This window comes from Pteropus alecto, unplaced genomic scaffold (assembly GCF_000325575.1).
Source record: "Pteropus alecto unplaced genomic scaffold, ASM32557v1 scaffold95, whole genome shotgun sequence".
NCBI classification, from domain to species: Eukaryota; Metazoa; Chordata; class Mammalia; order Chiroptera; family Pteropodidae; genus Pteropus; species Pteropus alecto.
In genome coordinates, this window is record NW_006441071.1 from 3,337,525 (window position 1) to 3,350,783 (window position 13,259).

Genomic DNA, 13,259 nt, shown 5'->3' on the forward strand with positions numbered 1-13,259 from the left:
TCAACATCTGGATGAATAAACAAGTGGATAAACAAACTGTGATATATTTATAGAATGGAATACTACTCAATATTATAAAGGAATAAAATATCAGTACCTGCTAAAACAAGGATAAGTCACAAAGCAATTATGCTAAGTGAAAGAAACCAGCTTTTTAAGAGTACATATGATTCTATTAATTTAAAAATCTAATAAATGTAATCTAATATATAGCGTTAGAAAGCTTATCAATGGATGGCGAAGGGGGAATGAGGATATGTCAAAACAGCTATTTTATGTGCAGTTTATTACATGTCAATTGTATCTTAAGAAAGTTGCTAAAATTTTTATAGCCAGAGTAACAAATATGAAATAATTAAGAATTAAAATGTAATATAAATGTATATTATTGTTAAAACATTTTGGTAAGTAATATACATTTAAAGTTGTTTAAAGACTTCCTGTTTATGAAAAATCATAACATTAACAATCTCTTTTTTATTGAAGTTAGAATGGATACAGGGGCTGCGGAGCAAAAATGATATGTAAGTGACTGTCTCCTCAGAGGAAGGGCTAAGAGAAATTAAATAATCTGCCGAAGGTAAACAGCTAATCGATAGACATGGATTTGAATTCAGGCCTAACCATGCTGAAGAGCACTCATTTGTCCCTGCAGATTCACTTTCCATCCTCTCTACCTTGCCCTAAGGCTAACCTAAAAGGACTGAATCATTGGTCTAGGATTACCACTGGCTTCCTATTGGGTTTGGTCAATGAGGAGTATGAGTAGGAGATGAGAAGGAGGGAGGAGAGTAGGTCTGCTTATTCATTCTCACCACTTCCTCTCTGGGTGACTCTCTTGGACTTACCCAAGGACTCCCTGTGTCCATCCACCGAAGCATTGCATCTCCTGTCAGATGACTGTCTTCACATAATTATTTCCCTTCAGGTTCCAGTAGTTACTCCTTCCCCTCACCTGTGTAAGCTAGAGGTGTTCACCCAGTTGCTAACAGCCCTGAGAGTCTGCACTATTTCTTGCAGTTTTCTTAAAACCTGTAAACACTTCTGTAAGCAGTCCCTTTATTAAACTTTCATCAAATTACCCAAATTGAGTATGCTACCTGTTCCCCTTACTTCTACACTAATAACAAAAATCCATCCCTTTTCCATTGTGGTTTGATGAAGAAGCATCATTTTTGTCAATAAGAGCGAGATCAGTTTTAGTGCCAGAAGATCTATATAGAAAGAAGCAGCAGGCTAATTGGAGAGAAAGGACTTTAGGGGAGTTATTCTGAAACTGCATTTGCAGAGGGAGCAATGTGTTTTTCCTTAGACCAAATGCTGATTTGATAAATGCTTGTGGAAGCTTAGTGCCTATTTAGTCACTACTGGTTACGCTTCCCTGATGGTAAACCAGCCCACCAGTTTACTCCACTTGGGCCCATATCTGATTCTCCACGGTTATAGGCAAAGCCTTAATGTTTAAGATCAGCATTATAGCACTATTATACCATTTACAAAGGAAATATACACTTATTTCTTGTGACGAGTTTGCCATTGAAGCTAGGACAACTCACTTTTCTCTATTTATGTCACCTGAAGTCAATGTACCTGAAGGAAATTATGATATTTGGCACAATGATTGATTGTGAATAGTCTATAAAGTCCCCTTGTTCTCTTGAGATAGGTGCTAAATTGATGAAACGCTTTATTCATGTTCTATTTGGTTCTCTAAGAGGTCACCAGTGAAATGGATTTCCCTCCTAATTTCACATTCCTTCCATTCATAGAGTAAGCCCCAAAGACACAGGAAGTGCTCTGGGTTTTTTTGGTACAATATAGTTTTCATCAGTGCATGTGCAAAAGGTCCAAACACAGTTCAAAAAAGCCAGGGGATTTTTATACCTAGGACTTAGTACTTCGCCAAAAAGTATTTGCTGGTGCCAAAAAGTATACACTGGCAACGTGCTATCTGTCTCTCTCTGACCAACTCACCCATCTCTGTGACTAGAAATGTCTCATTCTTCTTCTCACTGCTCATAGGTTCACACACTCCACAAAGGAAATGCAAAAAAAAAAAAATAAAAAAATAAAAGCAAGCCATGAGTTTTTATAACACAGGCCTTCCCTTCTTTCCCCCACCTTACACCCTCAGGGAACTCCTTCAAAGGGAACATGCATCTGGAAATGTAGGCTCATTCTTGTCTGTAAGATTTTTACCCTAGGGAAAGTGTAGTCACCAACAATGAACTGGCACCCATATATTTTAAGCTCTGCCTGTGTTTCCAACTGTTCGACATGTTTCTCATCACAAAGCCAAGCCAAAGTTACATTTAGGTAGCTTGAGCTTCAGGAGAGGCGAGAAGATCAAATACCTTTTGTTCCCAGTAGCTAACTATTCCAAACAGCAACACCCTAGGTTGGCATGCTGAGGCACAGTCACAAGCCACAACTGTGGTTCTTAAACTGATGCCAGGAATGGAAAGGAAACACAAGCACACATAGACAGACAGACGCACACGCACACAAAGCTCTACTGAGTCGCAGCAGCAGCAGGAGTGGTTGGCTATTCCTGTTGTCTTTTATTCATAGGCAAGTATGTCACCTTGCTTCTAATATTTTTCTTTGTAGAGAGTGCATTCTGCGTGCCTCCGTGTGTGTGTGTGTCCCACCCAAACCTATTGGTCTCCATGATTGTAATGATCAGGTCTCCAATATTTGTGTATTGTCTCTCTTCTGGTTTTTGAGGAAATGACTCCATTGTTTCATTCACTGGAAAATCTGGATCTGATCTTTGGAAGAAGGATTTGGAACATCATGACTGTGCCTTTTAATGAAAGATTAACAATGCTTTGGAGCTGGATAGCCTTGTATTTGTTTAAAATGGGCCTAGCATTTTGTTCTTTTGAGGAGTAACATACAATACTGAGTCTTGTCCCAAATTTATACACTATTTCAATCCCTTTGCCTATGTTCTAAATAAAGGTGGTATGACTATATGTTTGAAATAGAAATAACTCCAGTGTGCTATGGCTTTGTTTATACAAATGAATGCTAGACGTTTTCTTGGATCTTTCCAAGAAATGACATCCTATACTGATGCCCTTTCTGTAATCACAACACTAACCACTTCCAGCCCCTGGTATTGTATTGCACCATTTTGATGATGTTTAGTTTTACACTTATTAAAGAACCATGTCCCGCTTGATTATCCTTTTTCCTGCATTGCTGGCGGAGCACATACCATCTTAGTCTACACAGGATTACACACACTTCCACTGATTTTGCTGGCTGAGCATCGACGATGCAGTTTGGCAAGGAATCCTCAGTCAGTCCTTTTCCTAATTTGGTACTACCGTCAGCCTGTCCCTGGCAACACTGTGAACACTGTGACACCCCACTCATTTCTCTGGTTGCTAATCGGGGGAGGGCACATGGGGGACTCAATCTTGCTGCTGAGGAAATGAAGTACATTCATTTACTATGCTGCTGCAAGTAGATGAAAAAGGCCAAAACAAATAGTGACACAGCATGCTGAACTCTGCTAAAACATCTGAGACATTCTTCCAGGCTGGGACTCCTGCCCTGAGACCCAAATTTACAAAGGTGGCTTTCTCTCTCCCTTTCTCCTCCATTCTCCTTCTACTACAAGCTATGCCAGTTATCCATACAAACATTTCAGAAGAAAGATATTTTAAATCTTGAGATTTGAAAAATTGAAAGTTACCTTAGAAATCATCTAGTCCATTGGTTTTCAAGTTGTTCTGAAAAGCTCAGGATCTCCCAAATACACCTAGAGCTACTCACCCAACCCCCAAGGAGAGAATGCTCCCCAATCCCTTCAACTGGAGCCCCTCTGCTTTGATCTGTTTTACATATTAAAGTCCCTTATAAGATTTCCTTTTTAAGAGGGATTCTATAGGTTTTTTTTGTTTGTTTGTTTGTTTTTAAGTTTGGAAGCCACTGGGGTTGGAGAAGGAAGTGGTCCCCAAGATCCCAGTTGCTTGGATTAGGACTCAAGACTTCCAGCTTCTCAGCCCCAGTTTTCCCACCATACCTTTACTCCTCTGGAGAAACTAGATTAATCAAATACCATATGGATGTGCAGCTATGGTATAGAAAACCATTTTCCCTCCTGTGTTTTATAGCAACTCTTACCTTGCCAAGTAAAGGGGCTAGGGAGCCTCAGGTTATGGTGGCCAGTTTCCCACCTCTAGGTATTTGGCCCTGGATTACAAGAAAGATGTATTTAAAGCCAAGAAAGTTCGAAGGTGGGCAGCATTAATAGCGAAGGGTGGGTGAGTGTGCTCAGATCCCCTGACCAAAATTCCCAACACCAACAGTTGGTGATAGAGGACACTCTTGTGGCTCCAACATCCTATAAGGCAGAGTCTGAGGGAGTGGGTGTCTCTGTCACTTTCCCCGGAAGAGCCGGACTGTCTGGGACACACTGCCTCCCCTCCCCCTCTATCCCTTTCTTTACATCCCAACCCTTCCTTCTTCCAGGGCTGGGATGACCCGGCTACCCCGCGGTGCAGTTTTCTGCTCCCCTTTCCGCCACATACAGGAAAGAGCTTGCTCGGCTTCCTCATACATTTTCATGGCGTGCTGTGTTGCCGCCTCAAGTCCATTCCCAGGTGAAAACGATGCCTTCGAAATGATTACGGCCATCGTCTGCCTCAGAAGCAGCCCAGGTGCTCCCACTTGGTGTCTAGAAGATCTCTGTTCAGCAGAAAGAGCTGGCCTGGCCGAGGCACGGGATCACTGGGCTTCCCCGCTGGGGCGCAGGCACCAGGAGTCAGTCCGCCAGCCTCCTTTCCGCGCGGCGAGAGGACATCAATTCCAGAGGGGAGCCCTGGATGCAGAGCGATCCCACCAAGACCCGTTCTGCCGTCGCCGACCGAGGCAACCAGGAAGAAAGTGCCCTGAAAGAAAACACAGAACTTTTTCCTTACTCTACTCTCCACTTCGAATCTGAGGGAAGCAGAATAAAATGGAAGGGCGTGGGGGGTGGGGACCGATTTGCGAAGTAAATCCCCAATTCTGGGCACACAGGCAGAAAGTAAAATCCTCACCATCCAAAGCCCCAGGGAAAGCATCCTAAGTTGTAGAGAACAGGTGGCACGGGGAGGAGGAGGGAGTGATGAGGCAGGGTGAGCGGAAGCGGTAGCCTTCAGATATTTCTGGAGAAATCACTTTGCAGAAGTCTTGCAGGCAAAATTAAGGGGCATCCTGAGATAATCGTCTTTTTGTTTGAGAGGGTAAAATACACAATCTGCCTGAACTATCTGGGTGACTAAGTTAAAAGTGAAGGTTTTGCCTTTGAATAATTGCAGCACTTGATTCCTGACATGGTGGGGAGTCACTTCCTAAGTTATATAAATGTCTAATCACTGTGCTGTACCCCTGAAACTAATAGAATATTAAATGTCAATGTAGTTGAAAAAAAATAAAAATGTAAATTAAAAAAAAAATTGTTGCCTATCACATCTGTATGGTACAGGGGATGATGCAAGTTAGACTCCGAGCCTCTCTTTTTGTCTTTCTACTTCTCACTTTAGAGTTCTCTCTTCTTTCTTCTGCCATAAATAACCTTCTTACCTTAATGCCCTGTGTTAGAGCTGCCAAACTGGAGTTTAAGAGGTTTACTGCTCCCCTTACTTTCCATTTGGGGATCTTAAGATGATTCTTCAGATGAAAAATTATTTTCTTTGTGCTTTCTTTTGGACAAAGATAGAGTTCAAGACTCTGTTAATGGCCCAACAAAGTGGTTGGGCGATGATTGGTTTCCTGGCATCCAGGTGCAGGGAGATTCAGAAATTTGCCCTTAATTCTTCCCCAATCAAATGGCGGGGTCAGATGATGGGGCTGTGGGCAGCTTTTTTTAGTTGCTATCCTGCCATTCCAGGCATCCATTCCTTTGTTACCTGTCCTGCCACTGTGAGTCATCAAAGACTCACACTTTTAGAGAAAGTGTGTTTCCTGGAGACATTAAATTGATTACAGAGCGTTTGTCTGGTCATTCATTTCAGTGCTTTATGCGTAGTTTCCATTCAAAATGCTCTTTAGCTTGTCATGTTGTCAAATGGTGGGTATAGGTAAAGACATGTGTTTGCATTTGTATGTCAGTTCCTGACATTTGTATTTATTTGTACATATGTATTTTGTTTGTTCAAATAAATGTTTCATCAGATGTAGCATACAGTGGGGAGACTCAGAGAGAAGGAGATAGTACAATTCAAAAACAAGTGAAATATTTCTCAATAAGACTTGGAACTCTGACTTCTGGTTAATTATAAATATGATCTGGAGAAAGAAGTAGCACATCAGGGAGCTAAGGTCTGTATTTATCTTTTAATGTTATTGTTATATTATACAGTTTACTGCATTAATAATTGAAATGATAGTAATAACAATTTAGGGACCATTCAACTGTTGTGTACACTATATTTCACTGATATTCACTTTTCTGAACTGTACAGATTCACAATGATTTCCTATTTAATGAACATACAGTGGTACATTTAAAATGAAAGTTTTTTTACATGGATAAAATTTGATTTTAATTCATTCCACTTAAAAACATCCTTCATCATTTGTTCACCAAAAATCATTCAAGAGTCCTAAAAATAAACTTGTTTTATACTGTCATTATAGTATTTGTTTTAAAACTGCAAATTTAATATGGTATTACTAGGAAGAAAAAAGAAATCTTGAAAATTGAGTGATTTTAATTGAACCTTAATGAATACAGATTGTTGTGTTTACCTGAATGTTTGGTTATACATATGCTGAAAAATATAAAAGCAAAGAATATTAAGGTAATAATTTTCACAGGTATAAAGAAGAATAGTGGTCAATGCAGGATTAATATTTCCATGCTCTATGAGGAGAACTTTTCATTTCTGCAGGTCTTATTATTCTTGGTTTAATATGCTGAAATGATTTCCTTGAGGGCATGCATAAAAACTCATTCATCTCTGTATCTCCAGTTACTCAACACAGTTGATGGTCAAGAAACATTTATTGAATAATTTTAGTGAATACCAGTTTGCCCTTATATTTAATATTTCTCTTTCCCCATCTCCTCCTTTGAGGGGAAATTGGAAAAGGAGAGAAGGGACTAGAAATAGATAAAATAAATTGCAACCCTACTTTATACCAGGTGCTTGACATCTATGATATTACTAAACATTACCTAAAACCTATAAGATTGATATCTCTATTCAGATTTTTCAGAAGGTAAAACTGATGTTCAGCAAAGGGAAAACATTATACAAGGATACACATATAATAATTGACAAAGCTAAAATTTGAACCCAGCTTTGATCCCAAAGCATGTGGGGTTTTTTTCCTCACTTACTTACTCAGAGATCCAATAAATATTCTTGAATCCATACTATGTGCCAGACACTGTTAGACACCAGAAACAATCATGAATTAAACAGATAGTTTCTGGCCTTGGAGAGCTTACATTCTATTGGGGATAGGTAGACAACAAATTTGCCGTACAACACTGATCTCTATTTGAAAAACTAAAGTTATTTGAATATATCACAAAATTGGAATTAGTCTGTTCTCTAAAATTCAGAAATTAGTAGTTGTAAAATGATGTGGGCAGAGTAGAATGAGCTAGGGGACAAATAGCAGTAGGTGATTTCAAAGCGATAGAGAGAGTCAGATACGGCAGGGCCTCATAGGCCATTTTAAGCTCTTTTTTTCTCCTTAAAATAAGATGGAAAGCAGAGGAATGATATGCTGTGGCTCACAGTTAAATATTTTGAAGCGGGTAAGAAAACAAGAAAGAAGACCAGTTGGAGGCCCTTCCCTTGTAACAATACAGACAAGGGATGGTAGCCTCTGGAATCAGAATAATAGCAGGGGAGATAGTGAGAAATGGTTGGATTCTAGAAAAAATTTGCAGATAGAGTGATTAGATGTAGGATGCTTTTGGAGTTTCTGCAATTATTCCTTATCCTCCTGGGTCAGAATCATGTTATTTTTGTAGTGTTCTCACCTATAAAATGGGAACAATTTTTGAGAACCTATCTTGACAAATGTCCTCAGTATCATGCCTAGTACATAGCAGGCATTCAATATGAATTATCTGTTCCTAGCAATTAGCAAAGCAAATTGGATAGGGAACAACTGCAGCTCTCTAAGTACACAAACTGGAGCAGGTCTTGAAGGCAGCCCAGGTTTGAGACTGGCTCAGGAAGCTGTGATAACAGTGCCCTTGAAGTAGAAGGTGCAGGATTGAAGGGAGAGAAGAAAAGAGAGAAGAGGGAAAATGTGAGGAAGACATGATTTCCAAGAAGAGCAAAGAGTCCTCCAAAGAACAGATATCTGTTCCTGATTTCAAGCACTGTGTAGATACATCGTACATACCCAGAAAGAGCTCAACAACATGACTAATTTACACTGGGAAGGAGGAATTTTTAAAATGGGAAGTTTTAGATGACTAATTTAATGAGATGCAGGAAATGAAAGACTATAGACAAGACTATAATGGTATAGATTCCCTTATAAATTTAACTGGTTATAGAACACTTTTGTGCAAATGATTGGCCACATCCTCAATGAAAACCAAAATTAGGGGAGTTTTTATCAAAGTTATAGCATTGTTTTGGTAAAATATTTGCTTTCTTATTCACCCTATGTGAATTCTTATTCAATAATAAGATAATCTTCAACAATAATTGAAAACTGTTGATGGAATTGGTTCTTTCATTTTGATTTTGCATTTTTAATTAATTTTTGCTAGATCTTAAATATTATAAAATTAATATATACTCATACTAAAAGATTTAAAAATTATACAAAGAAACAATAGTGAAATGTAAATGTCTTGTTCTCTATCCTGCAATTCCCCATGTTTTTTGCCCCAGAGGTACAACTATCACTAGTTTCTTCTGAATCTTACCAGGCACATTCTTCGTATATACAGGAATACATATATATGTATATAATTTTTAAAAATTTATGCAAGCAAGAGGAAGTACTTTGATAATCTACTCTAGTCACTTAACAATATATAGGAGGTAGGATCAACATAACTGGAGTTGAAAAAGGCCTCTTAAAACCGAGACCAAAATATTATAGTTAATAGTGAGAAAATGATTTTATTAGACTTAATCTTAAAAACAATCCTAAAAAGCATAAAAATAGATTTCTCCTTTTAAATAAAATTGATTTTGCAACACTGTGGTATTTCTTGGAAGAAAGAAATCAAATTTTGTTGGGAGTAAAGGTTGAGTCCTTCACCACTTTCAAATTTTATGATAGCTCAATGTATCTTACCAATCATATTTAAATTTCACAGCATCATCTTAAGGACAGTTATTTGTACAACACTATTTCTGGGCTTTATCGGTTTTCCTGGGGATCTCAGTTAAAAATCCTTTGACATTCAAATTATTTTCATTTGAAGTGCCTCTCGTCATTGTTACTGTTTTTGTCTCCTTAATTATTGATTAGTCTAAGACTATCAAATCAACATTTGGTATGGATATGATTTGAACTATTTTCATTATCTGAGGGGAAGAGGTAGCAAGGAAGGATTTTTGAGTGACCAGTTACTTAGTGAATATTATGTTATGATGGCTTTTACTTTGCTTTGTAATCTTGTTAGTATAAAGACTCAAATGATATACAGTTAATAATTAAAGAGAATTCCCTCTAGTCTTGGACACATAGAGCTAACAATTTTTTAATGGGCTACATAAATTACCTACTTTCCACTGTAGGGGTGTTCCATCATTTATTTACTCAGTGCCTTATTGATGAAAAAGAAAGGTATTTACAACTCTTTGAAAGTACAGACAATGCTGAAATGAGCATTCATACACATATATATTTGTATCCAGGGCAAGAAAAATGGATTTTTAGAAGTGAACTTGCCAACTCAAAGGGTATTAGTATATATTACATTTTGATAGATTCTACCAAATTGCCCTGTAAATGGTATCATTAATCTATCCTCCCACCAACAATACATGAAAAAGCCTATTGATCACACCCTTACCTATTATCAAAACTTTTTAATTTTTGCCAATCTGATGTTGAAAAGAAAATCTTATTGTTTTTATTCATATTTCCTCAATTATAAATGATGGTAAAACTGCTTTCTTTAATTTTTTTCTCTTTTGCCATTTGTATTTGTTTTTCTGTAAAGTTTCTATTCATGCTCATTATCTGCTTTTATAATTGAATTATTCATCTTTTTCATATTCATTTATATGATCTTTTTGCATATTGGAAAAAATAGCCCTTTGCTATATGGGATGCCTATATTTTTCTTTAGTTTGTCATTTGTTTTTGACTTTGTTTGGGGTGTTTTTATCATGTAAACACTACATTTTTATATAATCAATTTTAGCAGCCCCTCATTTATTGCTTCTGGATTGATGTTATGTTTAGTAAAGCCTTCTTCACTATAAAATTGTTTGTTATTTATACTGTATTTTCTTCCAGAACTTTTATGTTTCACTTTCTAAGCACTTTAAATATGCTCAGAATAATAGATCTTAAAAAATAATAGCTTTTCATATCACTTGCAGATTTGGTCATAACCTTAAAATTAGAGTAGGTCATCACTATATGCTTATCTGAAAAGATAAGTGTAATAAATGGCATAAACACCATTGATTCCCTTTCTTCTGCTAGCATGGAGAACATATGTGCCTCCTAAACTTGTCTGATCACAAAATTATGACTGAAGGAATCTGGGAAGGGTTTTTGTATATACAAGTCACCAGATGTTTTATAATGATTCTGTGAATATGAGCCTCAGGATTAGACTAGAACCAGTGTTACAGGTCAAGACTGAAACTCATTGACCAAGCTATGCGGGAAAGTTTGTGCAGCGCCTGCTGGCACAATACATAAATATCGAGATTTATTACTCTCTGTCTCCAGCACTGAATTTGCCCACAGATTTATGAAAGGGAAAACATGAAATTGAGATTTGTAAATATTTGAAGTTTACTTCTGAGATCTAAAAAAGCAGTAAGAAGTCTAGTAATAAATTCAAAATAGAGGTTGGGGAATGCAGTAAGTTTGCAATTATAAGAATATAACTTAAAGAAGAAATCACAAACAATAAAATTTAATAATTTCACCCTTGGTTTATAAAACACTGAGCTCCAACTGACATAAATTATTAGCCTGAGGAAAAAAATGGAGGTAAGTGAATATGTATTGTCACAGAGGAAATCGTTGGTAGATTTGGCAACTAGAATTCGAATCTCTAATTCTTCTGATGGAATGATTCTCCCTGGAAGTCAGTAAAAGCTGAAGCCTTTAAGAATTTTTACCAATATGAATAATGGTCAGTGTCCTTTGCCCTACTTATTTATTTATAACAACTAATGACATCTTGGAAGCCCTTAAAAGTAATCGTTTTAGCAGTTTTAGCAGTTTTTCCATTTTTTAGTAAGCAGGAGTCTAGTTTCTTCAGGAATCAACTTCATGTAGTTTATAGGATTGTGAGTCTGTGTCAATTTGCAGGGCTAATATTAGGCTTTATCTAAGAAAAGCAATTAAACCAGTCATGGGAATCTAGGTCTCGGAATCAGACAAAACTAATTTTCAAGTTCTACTTTGTCAGCAGCTGTATAACCTTGGCAAATAATTAAATTTCCCCCATGCCTTAGTTTCTTCATCTTTAAAATGGGGTTATTAGTAACTTTCAGTTGCCAACTCTATTGCGTGATTGCTAAATGTCAAACCCCACTATTGTCTTCTTCATTAACGTGCCTGAGCCACTCCTAGCTGGTAGTGGGCCTTCTTATGATTTATGAAAAGGCAACTCAGTAGGCAGATGAGTTGCAAAGTGGAATCCCTCCTCTGGCCTGAAATGGGGGACGGGGGAGTCACACAGGTGATATATGAGCTCTACAGAGTATGGGCTCGATTTCAGCCTCTGCTGGACGCCTTTGTGCAAGAAGGCCCTAGGTGCAATCCAGGTTTTGTTTAGTTCCTAGGCAGAGATACCTTGATCTAGAAGAAGTAGGCACAGTGTCTGACCTAGGGACAAGCATGGCTGGCCAATGAGATGAAAAAGGTCAGCTGGAGAGCTTCCTTGATAAGGGAAAGGCCCGGGAGGAGAAAAATTTTGTTCTGTTTCCTGCTTTTGAATGCAATCATGCAATGGCACAATGTTTTAGGCTTTTCTATTTATTATTTGATCATGAGTGGAAGACCAAGGGATGATCTAGAGCCCTGACACCAACTACTTAGCAAAATAATGCTAGAACTCTCCTGTTTCTGGATTTCCATGTGAGAAAATCTCGTTTGTTTAAATCACTGTTAGTTGAGCGTTGTGCTACTGAAAGCTTTCCTAATTAATAGAGGACCATAAGTTCTGTTTAAAGGATTAAGTGAGATGTTATCATTAACCCTCTTAGTTAGCAACATAAAAAAGGACTCAGTAATCAGTGATTACCATGATAGTGGTGCTCATGATGGCGATAATCATCATCATGTTAGGTAGAATAATGGAAAGAACTTGGGATGTTTGAGTTTCTAGCTTGTCTCTTGGGCAAACTACCTAACAGAGGACTCAACTGTAAAAAAGAGTTAATAACAATACTTGTCTCACAGGGTGGTTGTGAGGATCCAAAGGGAAGGTGTGTGAAAAGCATTTTACAAGCTGTGAAGTATGATATAGAGGTTAGTTGTTATTGTTCTAGTATCTTAGCCATTAGCTCTAAAGACAAGATAAAAATTGCCCTCAAATAGAGATAAAAGCAATAACAAATGACTGAGTCTGATTTTAGACAGGGTATTGAGTAATAAGAATTAAAAATAACTTTCAATCTATTTAAGCTATAAATGAATCTCATCTTCATACCTGGGAACTTGAAAAAAGCAATAAAATCACCTTATCTAGAATGGGAAAAATGAGTTATTTCCCCCACACACAGCTTCAGTGCACTGTTAAAGAAAGCTTGACAATAGAAAAGAATGAGAAATTTTATATTGGAAGTGGAGAATAGATTATAGAAATGAAGACCAGATTTTTGGTGGGAGGGGAGGGTGAGGTGTTTCATGAGGTGTTCAGCAGAGAATTTAGGCTCAGAAGGGATCCAAGAAAATGGGTAAATTACAGTTATCATTTTCATTTTAGTATTCTCTTAGTTTAATTCAGCGGGCACTTTCAGTGGAGACAAGTGTTATGTGTCCAAAGCAAACAGGACTGGGACTTGCTTTGGCCCATGCAGCAAAGGGTATTATTTAATTGGTCTGCCTATTCTCCACAGTGTCTTAAACATAAACAT